Raw genomic sequence first — 16402 nt, forward strand, 5'->3', positions numbered from 1 at the left:
TCAAATGTTTTCAGAAGGCCCATTTATCTGACAAATGTTGCATGCACAGGTGCTCAAATATACAACTGCATATAACAAAGCAGCACTACACAAAACATAATGCCCTCAAGTAACATGGCCTGTTTGCTGGTGGATGTCATCAGTGAATCTGGTCAGACTGCTAAGCACCTCTCAGTTGCCGTGATGAATGTTCGGCGACTGTCAAGTGAGCCCATGGCACTTATTCGCCAATGCCTTCTCTCTAGGGGTGTGCGAATAGTGAAATTTAACCTCGAATCGAATTCGAATCGAATAGTGCCGAATAGTGGTCAAAAGTATCGAATATCGAATCGAATGTCGAATAGTATATTTACACGAAATGTGCATCGCCAGTTACGGCAAGACAAAGGAAAAATCAGAGACGCTACGGCGTGCCGACAGTCTTTTTACGCACTTGTTCGAGAGCGGCTTTTGTTTCAGTTTTTATGGGCACGCAAGAATGTTGATAGAAGAGGCGCCATTCCAGTCAGCAGCGCCACTCCTAACCTAACGACTACCAGAGGGGGGTACGGTAGCCAGTTTTTTTTCCCAATGTTAACGCAATACGGCTCATCTGACAACAGTAATGTTGTGCTTCATCGCAATGGGTGCTCCGGGCCAAAAAATCTTCGGACGCCCGTTCACAGCAGCGTTTTAACTGAGTGCCGGAACGATGGAAGTTCCTGAACCAGTGATTCGGTGCGGCAGTGGTGACTGCCCAGATTGAACAAATTTTTACATGCAAAGCCAATGAACGAGGGTTTTGCAGGCCAAAGTCAGGACGTTTTAGGCGCTTGCGAAATACGCGACCAAACTACGCAAGTAGTCCGTGCCTTCGTTTCGGGAACCAAGTTGTGAAGGGCTTGACAGTTTTCTCATGTGTTTTTCTACGTGCGAAAATGACATAATCTCCTTTAGGATCAGCATGCCCTCGCTTATGAACCCGGGTGTCGGTGAAAGCTTTAACGAAAGGCCTGCTGTAACGACGTTGACATTAGTTTTAGCCACCGCACCCTAACCAAGTTGCACCATTGGCCTTTGTGGCGTTTTAGATATTCGTCCTGTCGAATTATTCGAAACTTCGAATATTCGCACACCCCTACTTCTCTCTATTCTCTTTTTTTAGGTTGACAACGAGCAGTCCACCCACACTTGTGCTCCACAAGCTTGGCAGCACCTGTTTCAGTTGAGACATTAAGCTGAGATTCAGCAAAGAGCCACATGTAGGGTGGATTTTTCAGCAGCTACGGATGTGAGCCACATGTAACCAGCCAAGCTTGTACTTGTCCCTTCCTTTTACTTCCTTGCACTTGTAAACAAATAATTTACTGTGCCGTTACATCACCATCAAGATAAATGTGTTCCAGATGTGTGACAGGTACATAAAAAAAAAGCCCTAATCTCAGCAAGAAAGCAATGCTTTCTTGCTGAGATTAGCTTAACAGCTAGCTTACACTTTAACAGCTGTTTCTTGAAGTTTATAGCTAGGTCATCCTTGTGCTCAAGGAAGATTTGGATCTAGTTTCACATAAATTTGGCAACTTATCTTACCGCTTGAAACACACCACAACCAGTAACGTAGTTGGATCAGTGCACGTTTCCGAGCTTGGAAGCTAGAACGCTTGAGTACCCTCTTTGGTGGCATATTCGGCATTCAAACTGAAAGATGTCAGTTTCTTTAATAGCATTGCATGCCAGCACTTTCAAGCAATGAACTGCATGCCATCCAGATGCACCGTGGATGAAGTCTTCATTGGCTTACTCCCGTCTACCTGGGGCCGTCCCTGTGCCACCAGTCTTCATCCCTACCGAGCAGCCTTGATGGCTCTCGATGCCACCACATCCCAGGCGCTTGGACATTCCGCCTCCCATGAAAGCCTCGACCGCTCATAGGTCACCCACCACAGAGCTGGCAGCAGTTTACGCTTCCGAGGAGGCTGGCATCATTGTGGAGTTCCTGAAATTTCCTGGCAAACCCATCGAAAGGAATCCCGGCACCGAGGTTGACTTCTCCTTGCCACAATTCGGAATCATGCCCCACCGACCATGGAGGTTGCCCCTGCCGCCCAACTGGTCATCCCACCAGCAGTCCTCTTGGACTTTGAGGAGTAATTCTTGATGCATGTCAGTGGACATGGGCGCGCTGGTTGCCACCAAGCTGGCAACAGAACCAAGGTGAATAGTGGACGCTACCTTTCGACAGCCAGGCAGTCGGGCCCTGGTTCAGCCAGTAAAGGTGTTTCTCTTGTTGCTGCCTCCGTATCCTCTCTGAGGGCTCTGGCTGACCACTGGCCACATTATGGAACGGAGTTCAACTTGGTTATGGCACAACCATAGCTTGGCCTGTGTTATGACGGGTGCAGTCCCAAGTTTATGCCAGGGCATGTAATTAATCTCTTTTGTGCCACATATTTTTTGTAAAAACAGCAATAAATGAGTTCAGCTCAAGGACCGTCCTTTTCTCTCGCTGCTACAGTAAAAGCTCGTTAATTCGACTCTCGTTAATTCGGAAAATCGGTTAATTCGGACACGTCATCTGGTCCCTGTAAATATACGCATCACTCTATGAGACTGGGCGCTCGTTATTTCGGACAGATTTGACCGCAAATCGGATAATTCGGCGACTTTCGGGCCGCTGGCGAGGCTCGAAAACGAAAAAAAGAACAATTCGGAACAGGAGTGAAGCTCAAACGCAGCATCGCCATGGACATCAATTATCGACTTGGCTTGGATTGAGACTGGTTGAACGCCTTTTTTTTGCGTGTGGGTTTTGTTGCTTTGTTGCCGTTGGTGTGCTGCATCGTTGATCGCCGATTTATCGAGGAAAGTTTCAGTACGGCTCCTTTAGCTTGATCGTTGCTGGTGCTTTTGTGCCGACTTCTCGTGCGACCGCACTCTCCGCCGATGGCAACGCCGGCGAAGCGGCCCAAGTACGACTTCACCACCAAAGTAGAAATTTTGCGTGCTCTGAATAACGGGCTCTCCCGACAAGAAGTGATGAAGAGTGATGAAAGGGGATCCTTCAATCGGCGGCAAGAAGCAAGGAACGAGTAACCGTACTTTTATCCCCCAACGTGACGGGAACAGAGCGCTTGCCGCTTCTCGTTATCGGAAAGGTTCAAAAGCCACGCTGCTTTAAGAACAACAATCTCCCCGTGGATTACCGTGCCAACCGAAAAGCGTGGATGACGGGTGAAACTTTTGCGGTATGCAGACATCATGCGAGCTGCTGAGCACCTTGAAGGGCTCAGAAAAATTGTGTCCGCGCGAATTTCTGCTCGAAAACACAAGCATCCGCGATTACTTTGTTAAGTAAAGGTATGTTGAAAAAACTCGTGCATTTATTGTGTTTATTTCGACCATTCGATAATTCGGACATTCGGTTAATTCGGACATTTTTTCCGGTCCCTAGAAATCCGAATTAACGAGCTTTTACTGTATGTCGGTGTTTTGCAACGTTTACAGTAGGTGGTGGCATGCATTCCATTTGGCAGCAAAAACAAGAATGTGCATATTTTGAATTTATACTCGTTGGAAACTTGGGTATTTCAAAATGACACTGCCGACAGCATGTGATTCGTCAGCTTCTTTGCAAAAAAAAAAAAAAACTGATTTCAGCTATGAATTGTCCGACTCGAGGAGACATACAACTCCTTGTGCAATGAAGACGGCAATGTTGTGGGTGAACTTGGCTGGTCATCTGAGGTTGAAATCAATACTAACAGTGATGGCTCAAATTTTTATATGGCAAGGCAATGGTGCAAATTAGACAACTGTCTTAATGCCAGCTTCCTTTTTTTGTAGTGCGAAATTAACCAATTGACATTGTCTCTCATGCCTGCCAGCAAGAGAAAAGAAGGAGGCAAGGAAGTGCGCCGCTGTAGTGCCATATGCGCTTTCTTTCCACGCTTCCCTCACAAAAACTGCTACACATGTGACCACCACTCTGTTTGGGAAGCTTTAGAATTGTCTCAGAAAGTTCTGATAAGACTGCACGACTAGGGTTCATTCTGGAGCTAACGTAAGCACCAGTGGCAATGCTGGAATATTTGACCATGCATGTAAAAAGGGTTCACAGACAACCAGATTACCAACAACTGTGCTCGCTGCTATCATTGTGTATCACCCAATAAATACGTGCAGTCCACTTATAACGATATCGAGAAAAACGAAAAATATGATCGTTATAACCGGTGATCGCTATATCTGGACTGCCGTCAAAAAAAAAAAAAAAACGCGGGACGTACCTCTGTAGCTCCGATCCCGAATTTACCACTTGCACTAAAGAATAGATGTTCTAGAAAGCAGGATGTCAAAAACAAAGTTTTATTTGAAGCTCCAACGAGAGTGTCAAGCTTTAGGTGCACCTAAATAGTCTCAACATGGTCTAAAGAGTCTTGAAGTATCCGTGCGTCATTGCATGATGTACGAATGGTGCGTGCCGTTAACCACCATGGCAGCAAGAGCGCACAACACGCAAGCACCACAAAAACTGCACACGCCGGCCAAAGCTCGCTTCATGTAACGGAACATCACGAAACTTCATATCAAGGCCGGCGACTAGGACGGGCTCCTGTACGGCGGCGGCGGAGCATGGCTGACATAACGACCACTCCGATAAGTCTCAAGAGCGAACAATGACCCGCCAACCGTAACGGGAGACTTGAAGCTGTCCGCCAAGCATAGCGTGCCTGTGCTCAACACTTGCTTCGTGCTACAACGGAACTTTTGAAAAATTCAAAACTAGCATCGCGGCGCGCGCGCGGCCGGCGCGGGGCGCACAGCTTTGTCGGCACGGAGGCGGGCTCGGCAGACTGCCATTGGCTGCTTTAACTTTGAATCTCCATCGACCCTAGCGCCAATTTCGCCTTCAGTTACCGCCCCTTTCAAGCGGCCGCTAAACTAGCAAATTATTCAAGATGGTGTCGGTGACGTAATCATGACGTAATTCTTTGGGACGCCGGAGCGGCCGAGCGCCAACTTGCTTTTCGCCCCGTCTCGGCATCGCGCGTTTCAGGGGAACTTGTAACGATTATTATACACAGAAAATGCCGCCCAGACGGCAAATTTTGATCGTTATATCCGATATGCAGCCAATAACATATCGGTATATATGGTTTTTTTCCTGATAGACTTAATGCATAAAATGACCACACATAACTCGACCCATCATTATAACCGATATATCGTTATATGTGGTATCATTATAAGTGGACTGCACTGTAGCACAGTCTTCAACTGCTTGGTTCTGCACTGCCACAACTACATGACAACACCACAGGAAAGGAAAGAAACAAGTGCATGATTGTCAAAAGGCACATTATGTGAATCCTTCCTGTGGTGAGCCGAACCTCAGCAACGCATGCATCGTGCTGTATTCTGTGTTACATTTGTGTTTTATTGTTTTATTTGGTGTGTTACTTTAGTTGTTTATAATATTTGGCTGGCGGGTTGTGTAAAAGGTGTAAAAAAGTCACAGTTTCACCGCAAGGGCAAAGCAATGAATGCGATAGCAACAAATCGTAGTGTTACACAAAGTCAGGCTGGCAGCTAACTGTTTTGTATCCGATCTCGCGTAACTACAAAACGCTGGTGTAAGAGAATACGGCCGCTCCAGGGAGAGATGCTCTCTGCATAATCACTTCATGTTGAGAGAGCAGCATGTAGAAGGGTATACGAGCCACCCGCTGTGATGGCTTTCGAGAGAGCGCACGCGCGAGCGATCGCGACCTTAGATCTAAAGTTCAAGGTAGCGGCTGCTCGCGCGAAACCCCCCCCCCACCCCACCCCCCGTTTCCCACCTTGCGTCTTTTTTCATGGTCGTTAATGATGGCGGCGGTACGTTTCCTGTCCGCTTCGACGGCAGGCCTTCCGAGCAGGGTGATGTTATCGCATGCACCCTACGAGCGACGGAAACAGGCCAGCTTGTTTGATCTCTGCTTCGGCTTCGTCGCCCCCCGCTCGCGAGCTTTTACCCGCGGTAGAACAACAATGCGTGGGGGGATCTTATCAATTTAGACTTCATACTGGAAGGACATGACGGTGACAGCGACGGCAAAGTCGAGACTGTCCATATAATTGCTACTGCAATAATAAATGCTCACGTGTTTGTCGAACTAGGGCGTGTATTGCACCTGTTTGTTCCATTGGCATGAGAGAGACCCCTCAAAAAACATTATTGGCAAAAAAAACGGTTAACAATTACTCTTAAAACCTCGGCTACAGGCAAGTGAGTGTGCGCTATTGCTTTTTTTCAGCCTTGTTTTGTGGCTTTTTAGTAATATACAGCTGAATAAGGTCAAATTTTTCTTCTGGTTCAATATTCTGTATTTAAAGGCTCTGTAACCGTTCTATATTGATCTAGCTTAGGAGCGAATTCCAAAGCAGCAAAAGCTGTACCCATACTTTTTTTCATTCACGCTAAATTTCAAACATTGCACAAACGGTAAACATGGCTTGCTCAGTATTCTGAAAAACCAAATTAAGTGTTGTAGTTTTTGTACAGGCTTCTTTTTTTTTTTCTGTACTTACAAAACACAAAAAGTCCATTTTTACGCCGCTGGCGGCATACTGCTGCGGTGCCAGGGTGTTGAGCGGCAATAAATATGAGTTCATGTCGGGTTCAGGTTCAACATGTTTCATTTTGCTGCAGTTCACTTTCAGTTCAGAAAAATCAGAATTGATAACATCTTGCGAATTTCTTTGCAACAACCAGCTCGGCACAGTCAACTTCTGCACATTGACTTAAATATGCTAACCAGCTGAAATACTCGAAACATTACTGCTAAAAAAATTTCACATGCTTCCCAAGACAATTATTTTGTTTTCTTTTCAAACCATGCATTGTGCCAAGCTTATGGGACAACTGAGAGTTTTGCCAGGAGGCGGAAGGAATAGTCCGTTGGCTGATTGGAAATACAGAACGTGCTAAAGGTTGTCTACAGTGCAGCTGTGCCTGAAAGCGTGCACGTGGGTTCAAGAAATGGCAATAGTTGGCATTGCTGGTGGGCCTTTGCTGGTGCTTCAGATTTGTGAGGTGCAACTGCTTCTGCATCAGAGCGTACACAACACTTTGCTCGGGATTTTACAGCAGTTATGGCGTTTGCTTGCACGAAAAGAAACTGTGTCCTCTTGCGCAAGATGTTTTGTCTGGCGTATATCGTGGTTGTGGTGGTTCGCAGTCCCACGGGCACCCATGCCAATTGTATTTAGGGGTGTGTGGTAGTGATGTGCTTTGTCCCGGCTGGGACGACAATGCCTACCGTGTGTGGTGGGCAGGTTCGAGCCGAGGAAGCAGGCCTAAGCCCGAGGGCTGCGGAATCAACATGCACACTCCAAGTCCCCAACAGAAGTGACCCAGTTTACTGTCAGTACACCTTTTATGTACTACATCCTACAGAGGGCGCCCCATAACCTTCCAGAGGTGGTGTGTTCGGCGGAACTGGTGTGACGGCGCTGACAAACACTGAAAGCACCCAGACTAGCTAGTCTGGGCGCTTTCGTAGTCATCTCCATAACTTGCAAAACACCAAAATTGGCATAGCAGGGGATCAGTGTATGACGAACACCATTCACTGGTTATGACATGAATAACACAAAATGCCTGTCATGTACATCATGAAACTCTTTCCCTGTTATGCGGTTACGTGCCACATGTGATTCACAGTCGCAATCAACAAATTAACTGCAACATACACATTGAAACACAAGGCAAGTGAGGGAGCTGAAGACAGAACACCCCTGGAAGACGCTCCACTACCACCACTCATCCACGTGGTCCGCCAGAATGACACTGTGTTCTCTTAATTTAATGACACAGTGGTCTCTTGTCTGTCTGTCTGCCTGTCTCTGTCTGTCTGTCTAGATAGATAGATAGATAGATAGATAGATAGATCATAGATAGATAAATGATGATCACTAGGCTTCACTGATGTTCTACCAAATAGACATGTGCGCCGGACCCAAAATCACCGGCGGCGGTGCAGCACCGGGAGAGGGGGGGGGGGGGGCGAAGCAGTGAATGCGATAAGTGCACGCCGTAATGTTACATGAACGAGGGCTAGCAGCTAACTCTTTTTGTTCCGATCTCACTTAACTCTACAAAACGCTGGTGTATGGCAGTAGAGCCACTCCCGTGGGAGAAGCGGTTTTCAGTCAGTTTGTCGTATCAGTGGTCTGAGCCCGAAGCAATGAGATCACAGCGCTCATAGCACGTAGAAGGTACATGAGCCGTTCGCTGGGGGATGTCTGCCAAAAAAGCGCGCATCCCAGCGCTCTCGACCGCACCCTTATAGTCAAAGTTCACAGTTGCTGCTCGAGTTACGCAGTCCCTCTCCCCAGACATCCCTTCCTGCTCCTTCGCCCAGCAAATGACGGGCGGGGCGTTTCCTTCTGCTTGAGGAGCAATCCACGGCAGGCCTCGCACGCGGGTTGATGTTATTCCGTGTGACAGAGATGGCCAGCTTGTTTCATCTCTGCTTTAGCCATGTTCCTTGACAACGCTCGCGAGCTTTTACTCGCGGGTAGAACATACAATGCGCGCAGCAATGTTATCGATTTACAGAGTTTATACGGAACATGACGGCGACGGTGAAAACCTGTCCTGAGTGTCCATACAATTGCTAACGCAATAAAAAATATACGAACAACCGTCGAAGCGGGCTCGCCTTTTTCCTGGAAAGCTGCATCGTCTCCGCTGTAAAGAGTGCGTCCGTTGGAAGAATCATATAATCCGGCACCTTTTCCATTAGTTTCGTTCTCGCCTTCAATAGATTTCTTAGAGGGGACATCTCCTCGCCACTTATTTCTTCATAAAGCACGCGTAAAATGTCACCACTAAGCGAAGTGTTGAACCTATCATGATTTCGCACTTGTCGGCTGCAGTCTGTTATCTCTGCATGCGCGGTCGCAAACACACGAAATGGAGCGAAATCAGTTAATCGCGCACGATAGTCGTGCGAGAGAAGCAAGAGCGGGTGGGCGGCTGCATAGCAAAGCAGTATGGGAGGCAATTCACAACAGTTATTTCTCGTATATGGACCAGTCGGGAGTATGTAAAAGTATGAGACGGTGGCGCAAAAATGGACAAGGACGAAACAGGAAGAAGAGACGTATACAAGCGCACACTACCAACTGGTTTATTCTGGAAAAGACACTCAATATATATGCCATTACACACATGCGCAGACGGCCGAAATCAAAAGCGATCTTGCAAAAAAACAAACTCACTGCTGTGCAGGACGATAGAGGAAACGCTGACACACCCACTCCCGTACAATTTAATGAAATAGGCCTCAGCCAGTTCTCTTGCGACTGCGTCACAACTTCGCTTTAAGATTTTCCTGGATGAGAACAGGGGCACACATGCACCACAGTTGGTAGTGTGCGCTTGTATACGTCTCTTTTTCCTGTTTCGTCCTTGTCCATTTTTGCGCCACCGTCTTATACTTTAACTATGCACCAACTAGCCCCGCAACAAATTTTATTGGAGAGTATGTACCGTGATGATTTCACGTGAATCACTGTTCTGCCATCACGAAGTGCACCAAAAGACAAGAAACGCCTAGAGAGAATAACGTGCTCGTTGTTTTTGTTTTTTGTTGTATTTTCAGAGGCCGTTAGGGGCCCTTTATAAAAACAGGGCGTGCAAACATACACACAGGAGAGTAGTCAAGACACCAGAAACGCTGCTAACAACTGAAAGATCCCACAGTGGCGGAACCGAAGGTAGACCCAAATATTTATATGCTCATTCCCACGTAAGAGGCCACACCTATCAATCAAGTGCGAGTAGTGGTCTACGTGAGAGATAGCTGTTCACTCTCTCGACTTTTCTCTTATGTCTGTGTTTCCACGTCATGTCTTCTTCACATGAATACCTACCAACTAGCTCAGCAATATTCTAAGTTTGCCATTCTTTTTACTTCTGTATTTATTTATCGATTTACTCGAGTAAGAATGAAAGGAAAAAGTGTACTAAGGCACCGAAATATATATATTACTTACCTATTTTACTTATTTATGCACAGTGTACTAGGTCCAAGACTCCAGGAATATGCTATCCAGCGAGTTGGGTCGTCGCCCTTTAAGGCTGGAGGACGCAGCAATGTTAAAGTCAGGCAATACTCGTGATATTTCTGGAGAAGAAAAAGATACTACAACTTCTGGGCAGCTATTCTAGATGCGTTCATCCAAAGGAGATGCCCACAGTCCATTTCGGCAGAGCGCATTCAGTTGTAGAGCGCGCGCAGGAGGAACCGAGAGCTACAACATCTGGTTAGGAACTGTTTATTCGTTTCCCAAAAACGAGAGCGGCTCGCGGGGCGACGCAAAAGGGAAAGAGGAGGAATAGGAGAGAAGGAGCGCGGTTCGACTTGTCCCCTGTCTTCCCCGCGCTGCCCGACCGGCGGCGGCGGCATTGCACGAGAGTTTTTGTTTTCTTTCTTTGCGATGCCGCGGGCGCCGGCTTTGGGGCGCGACGTAAGGGGATGCGCTACAGAGCTCCCCCCCAAGTGAGGCGACCACTGCGACGAACGATTGTCAGTGCTGCAGGCAAAGTGGGCCCCAGTGAACCCTCAGCGCAGGACGGGATGGGGATGAGTGACAAAGGGACAGAGGGGAGAGGGGCACAGTGAGGCAAGATGCCGAAATAGAAGAGAGCGCGTTTTCACTGTACGCTGGCTTCAGCCGCTCGAGTGCTATAGTCTCACGCGATCCATTCATGTCCACATCAAAGTTCGAGGGGAGACGCTCCAGCACAGGGAAGGGTCCGAGGTAATGAGGCTGCAGTGAACCACGCACAGGCCCGTACCACACGAACACGTGCGATGCTCTTTCCAAGTCTGGCATGATGTAAGCTGCCCGGGCTGAGTTTGGACGCGTCGGCTGCGGTCGAAGATTCCGGAAAGCTGTGCGAAGCAGGCTCACATAGTCGCTGGCTGTAGGAGCGCTTGGGGTTGCTGTGGCGTCGAAGAAGTCGCCGGGGAGGCGAAGTGTGGTGCCATAAACAAGCTCTGCTGTGGCTCCCGACAGCTCTTCTTTGTATGCGGATCGGATGCCCAGAAGAGTGAGGGGAAGTGTCTCGACCCATTTGCTTCGGGACCCGTGCGCCGTCAATGCCGCTTTGAGGTGACGATGAAAGCGTTCGACGAGGCCGTTTGTTTGGGGGTGGTAAGCAGCTGTTCTCAAACGGGCCTGTTCCGAGGAGCTTTAGAAGTTCTGCGAAGAGCGATGACTCAAACTGACGGCCACGGTCAGTGAGTATTGTTGTCGGGCAGCCAAACCAGTGCGACCCAAGTGGAGACGAACGCTTCGGCGACTGTGGCTGCTGTAATGTCAGCAAGTGGCGTTGCCTCGGGCCACCAGGTGAAGCGGTCAACGCATGTCAACAAATACCGGTGGCCTTGACAAGGTGGAAGCGGCCCGACAATGTCAACGTGCACCACCGCGAACCGTTCATCAGGTTGCAGAAAACGGCGGGGTGGCGGTACCGGGTAGCGGTGAACTTTAGCACGCTGGCAAGGTGCACACGCGCGCACCCAATCGCGAACGTCCGCGTTCATGCGAGGCCAGACGAATCGAGCCGCGATGAGCTTTTGCGTTGCTCGAATTCCAGGGTGGGCGAGATTGTGCAATGAGTTGAAGGCTTGCTTGCGAAAGGCGACGGGTAGAAATGGCCGTGGTGTGCCTCCTGAGGTAGAGGTATCACAAACAATGGGTACACTCTGAAAGGTCACTGGCTCCAGTTGCAGAGAGGTCGTCGCGTTGCGCAGATATGTCAAATCCGGACAGCTTTCTTGCGCTGTTGCGAGCTCTCGGAGGTTGAACGGAAACGAGGCTGTCGAGCTGTTCGAATGACTGCGCGTGACGGCGTCCACGCGGCTAAGTGCGTCCGCCGGGGCGTTATCACAGCCGCTGATGTGTCGAATGTCCGTCGTAAACTCCGATATGAAGGAAAGCTGGCGTACCTCGCGTGGAGTGTATATGGACTCGGAACGACCGATGGAGTAGGTCAGGGGCTTGTGATCGGTGTAGATGGTGAACGATCGGCCTTCGAGCAGGTGGCGGAAATGGCGCACGGACAGGTACATGGCGAGGAGTTCGCGGCCGAACACACTGTAGCGGGTTTGGGCGGGGTTCATTGCGTCTAGAGAAGAAGGCAAGAGGTTGCCAGTCTCCATCAACTTCTTGTTGAAGAACCGCTCCCACCGCCGAGCTGGATGCGTCGGTCATGAGCGTCAATGGAGAGTCCGGATTTGGGTGAACGAGGAGGGTGGCTTCGGCCAAGGCACGCTTAATTGAAAGAAAGGCGTCCTCCGTGGCACTGTCCCATGCTAGTGGTGTGGCAGGCTGCTGTTTGCCGCAAAGCAAACGATCGAGCGGTTCCAGTAGGGCGGCGCAGTTTCTTACGAAGCGTCGGTAAAAATTCACCAGACCAAGAAACTGGTGGAGCTTGGTAAGCGATGTCGGCTTGGGAAACTCTACAATTGCATTCACTTTGTCGGGAAGTGGGCGGATGCCGTTGGTGTCCACATAATGGCCGAGGAATGCAAGAGCGTGCACTCCGAATTCACTCTTCCCGCTGTTGATGACAATTCCGTTGGCTGCCAGCCTGTCAAAGAGAAGCCGGAGGTGTTGCACATGCTCTTCGAAGGACGAGCTTGCTACAAGCAAATCGTCGACGTAGGCAAACACGAACGGTAGTCCGCATGTCACTGTGTCAATGAAGCGCTGTGAAGTTTGCGCAGCATTTCGGAGTCCGAATGGCATACGCAGAAATTCGAAAAGGCCGAATGGTGTCGTTATGGCTGTTTTGGGGATGTCTTCTTCAGCCACGGGGATTTGGTGGTATGCACGAACAAGATCGATTTTGGAAAATATGGTGGCACCGTGCAGAGCAGAGGTGAAATCTTGGATGTTGGGCAGTGGGTACCGGTCAGGGACGGTCTTGGTGTTCAGGAGCCGGTAGTCTCCGCATGGTCTCCAGTCACCTGACTTTTTAGGGACCAGGTGGAGGGGGGATGCCCAACTGCTGGATGACGGTCGAATTATGCCAAGTTCCAACATGTGCTCGAACTCAGCACTGGCCACTCTGAGCTTGTCAGGGGCAAGGCGCCGTGGACGGCAGAAAACAGGTGGGCCGGATGTTATTATATGGTGCTGAATGCCGTGAGCAACAGGTTGAGTCCAATCTGGTGGGGATCTCAGGGATGGGAATTCATTTTTCAAGGCGGCGAACGGTTCTGAGGCTACTGCAGCGCAGGAAGGTGCCACATCAGTAGTTGCGCCCGCAGCGATGCCTTGGACAGACAGGCTCGTGGCTGAGTCCAAGAAAATCGGCCCCTATTATTGCGGACCCGACGTCGGCGACTAAAAACACCCACCGGAACAGTCTGCGAAGCCCCAGGTTCAGCGTGAGGGAACGTTGTGCGTACACAGGAATGAGAGTGCCATTTACAGCTTGAAGGTATAAAATGGCAGGCAAAGTACGTTCTGACCTTGCTGCAGGAAGGACGCTGACCTGAGCTCCGGTGTCGATGAGAAATTTTTGTCCTGTGGTGTGATCGGCGACGTGGAAGAGGCGACATTCCTCGAGGCCCTGACCGCTTGTCGCCGCTAGTGGTCGGCCGGCGGGTTTCCCGTCCAAGCGCATGGCAACAGGCAGTGGCGGGCTTCGGCTCCAAAACGGCGATGGCAGTAGCACGAGCTTGGGCCTGTAGACTCACTCCGATCACGTTCCCTGGCACGGTGGGGGGTTGAGGATCGGCCACGTTGTCGCGAACATAGTCTTGTCGCGTGGCTGCCACGATTATTTCTTCGAGCCTGTCACAGGGGTGGTCGATGTGGGAAGGCGAGGTGGTAGCGGTTGTCAAATTAGAAGCAGCACATGACGACGGGGGTCGTGTAGAAGGAGTGCTGACGGCAGCGACTTGCAAGTACTGCGTCGCCACTTCCATGACTTTGTCGGCGAGTGCGGTGAGTGACGGTAAATCCATAGTGGAAGCGGCAGTGGCCAGCACCATTTGCACGTTGGACGGCAAGCGTTGGAGGAACAGCTTGCGTAGCACAGCATTGTCCATTGCGTGGGCGCGCGAACCGAGGAGCTGCATCATCTGACGAAGCAGCTGCATGGGCCTCCAGTCGCCGAGCTCCGCAGTTGAGAGCAACTGTTGAATTCGTGTCCGTTCCGATGCAGCGGTTCTGTTCGAGCAGCGCTGCCTTGAGTTCGTCGTAGGGAGCTGCCGGGAGGTTCGTCCTGAAGGAAACCAGTATGTCGGAGACCTCTTCTGCTGCAGCAGGCGGCAGTGCACTGACGACGTGGTGGAATTTTTGCAACTGCGATGTTATACGGCTGATGTGGAACTGCGATTCCACCTGCAGGAGCCAGACGGTTGGGTTGCGCTCCCAGTATTGTGGCAGGCGTAGGGATACCGCAGAGACTGCGTCACCGGGGGCATCTGCAGTGTGTGAATTCCGGCCGATGTTAGAGGGATCTGCCTGATCTTGTGGCATGGTGGTTCCTAGTGTCAGTTGTGCATCCGGCTCTGCGAGGGACATGACTCTAACCTGAATTAAGGGCGTGTATGCAACAGGGTCACCAAATTGTAGAGCGCGTGCAGGAGGAACCGAGAGCTACAACATCTGGTTAGGAACTGTTTATTCGTTTCCCAAAAACGAGAGCGGTTCGCGGGGCGACGCAAAAGGGAAAGAGGAGGAATAGGAGAGAAGGAGCGCGGTTCGACTTGTCCCCTGCTGTCACGTATCTTGGGAGCGCTTGCAAAGCGGAATGGATTTGGGAGAGAGAGAGAGAGGCCGGAGACCGTGGCGTCATGCAAACAAATCTTTATCACACAGCACGGCAAACAAAATTCTCACACCAAAAAATTTACATCAAAAGGTAACATTAGAAAAGGTGACGCTATAGCGCGCAATCACTAACAACACAAAGCGCAAAGCCTACAAGCTATGCTTAACTCCTCCGGACTCCAAAGTCTGGCCACTATGGCGCCTCAGTCTCGCTACGCGAATCGAATGTTCTTACGGTTCGTGTTGCCCGTCGCCTCGATTCGGTGCGAAGATCGACGTGCAGCCCTGTCGTCGCAGCTCCTGTCGACGCGTCAGAGTCGTCGTCGTCGATCCGCCGCCTCGCTCGTCGTTCTCATCGCCGATCCTCCGGCCCTTTGTCGAGAACACCGGTCTTTCCCAGTTAGGCCTACTGTCGGCCTCTCAGTGCCACTTGCTCGAACTGTCGACGTGGCTCTCCAGTGATTGTCGGTGGGTCGCCGCCGTCTTGCCGAGGTGTGGTAGTGCCGCAGGTGCCACGAGAACTGCGTGATGAGGCTGCCGCAAGCTCGGGACGCCTCGCTCGGTAGACCCCGAGGTTGACGGCCACCCTCCCGGGGCATGCACAACGCTGCCTCCAGAACTCAGTCCTGCTGCTCTCGTCGCGGGTGCGACGCTGGCCTGCACCACCTTGCTCCTCGACAACTCCACCGAACAATGACTTCTCTTCTCCTGTGGTCTTTCTCGACGGCTCGGGTCGCGTGGCACGCGCCTTTCTCCGGCCAATGGCTTGCGTCGACGTGGCGGGGGTGCACACCATCGGGTACTTTTCCATTCCCCACACACCATCGACGCCTTGCGCTGTCCGGCACACGCCCCGTGCCCCTTTACTCATGACACCTGTCTTCCCCGCGCTGCCCGACCGGCGGCGGCGGCATTGCACGAGAGTTTTTGTTTTCTTTCTTTGCCGATGCCACGGGCGCCGGCTTTGGGGCGCGACGTAAGGGGATGCGCTACACAGTGATTCGAAAAAGCGGTAAGTCGTGATGTCACCTCGCTCTTGACCACATCGCCACACCGAACCCGCCAACACATTCCTAGTGTAAGAAAAGAGTGGACGAAATGCACAGAAACAGGAACTTTTCAAGTCTGAATTTGCATATGAATGTGTCCCAGATGTTTGAGAATGATGCAGGGAATGCGTACCGACCTTACAGCTGCATTAGACGAGTGGCCGCATTAAACCTAAACCGATGGCTAACATGATGAAAAGACATGTGCACCGAAAATCGGATCTCTGAGGGCTGCGTTTGTTGCATTGAAGCGCATTTCGTCCCTATCATTTGTGTCGAGAGTGTTCAAAAGGCTTCGTGATGTCATGATGGCGCTACAGAACAAGAGCCGGAAACAGGGGGCGCACTTCTCGCCGAGCTTCCGCTATTCAGCGGCCGCTGAAATGGACAGTTCATTACATGGACACATCGAGGAGAGCTCCTCCGGCGAAGTGCTGTATTTTATTTCCAGATTCCCCATTCGAATTAAAAGAAAAGACTAACGGCGGCGCGCCGCAATTATTGCGCGGCGGCGGCGTGATCCCTCTTGG

At 50.5% G+C, this 16402-nt stretch overlaps 2 protein-coding genes across 2 annotated transcripts in view; both read right to left on the minus strand.

Annotated features, from left to right (window-relative positions):
* LOC119388290 (protein SEC13 homolog) overlaps window positions 1-16402 on the minus strand; it is a 492033-nt gene that overhangs the window by 347680 nt on the left and 127951 nt on the right.
* LOC119388291 (disintegrin and metalloproteinase domain-containing protein 11) overlaps window positions 1-16402 on the minus strand; it is a 483088-nt gene that overhangs the window by 222440 nt on the left and 244246 nt on the right. The window lies entirely within an intron of this gene.

The sequence above is a fragment of the Rhipicephalus sanguineus genome, chromosome 3 (genome assembly GCF_013339695.2).
Source record: "Rhipicephalus sanguineus isolate Rsan-2018 chromosome 3, BIME_Rsan_1.4, whole genome shotgun sequence".
Lineage (NCBI taxonomy): Eukaryota > Metazoa > Arthropoda > Arachnida > Ixodida > Ixodidae > Rhipicephalus > Rhipicephalus sanguineus.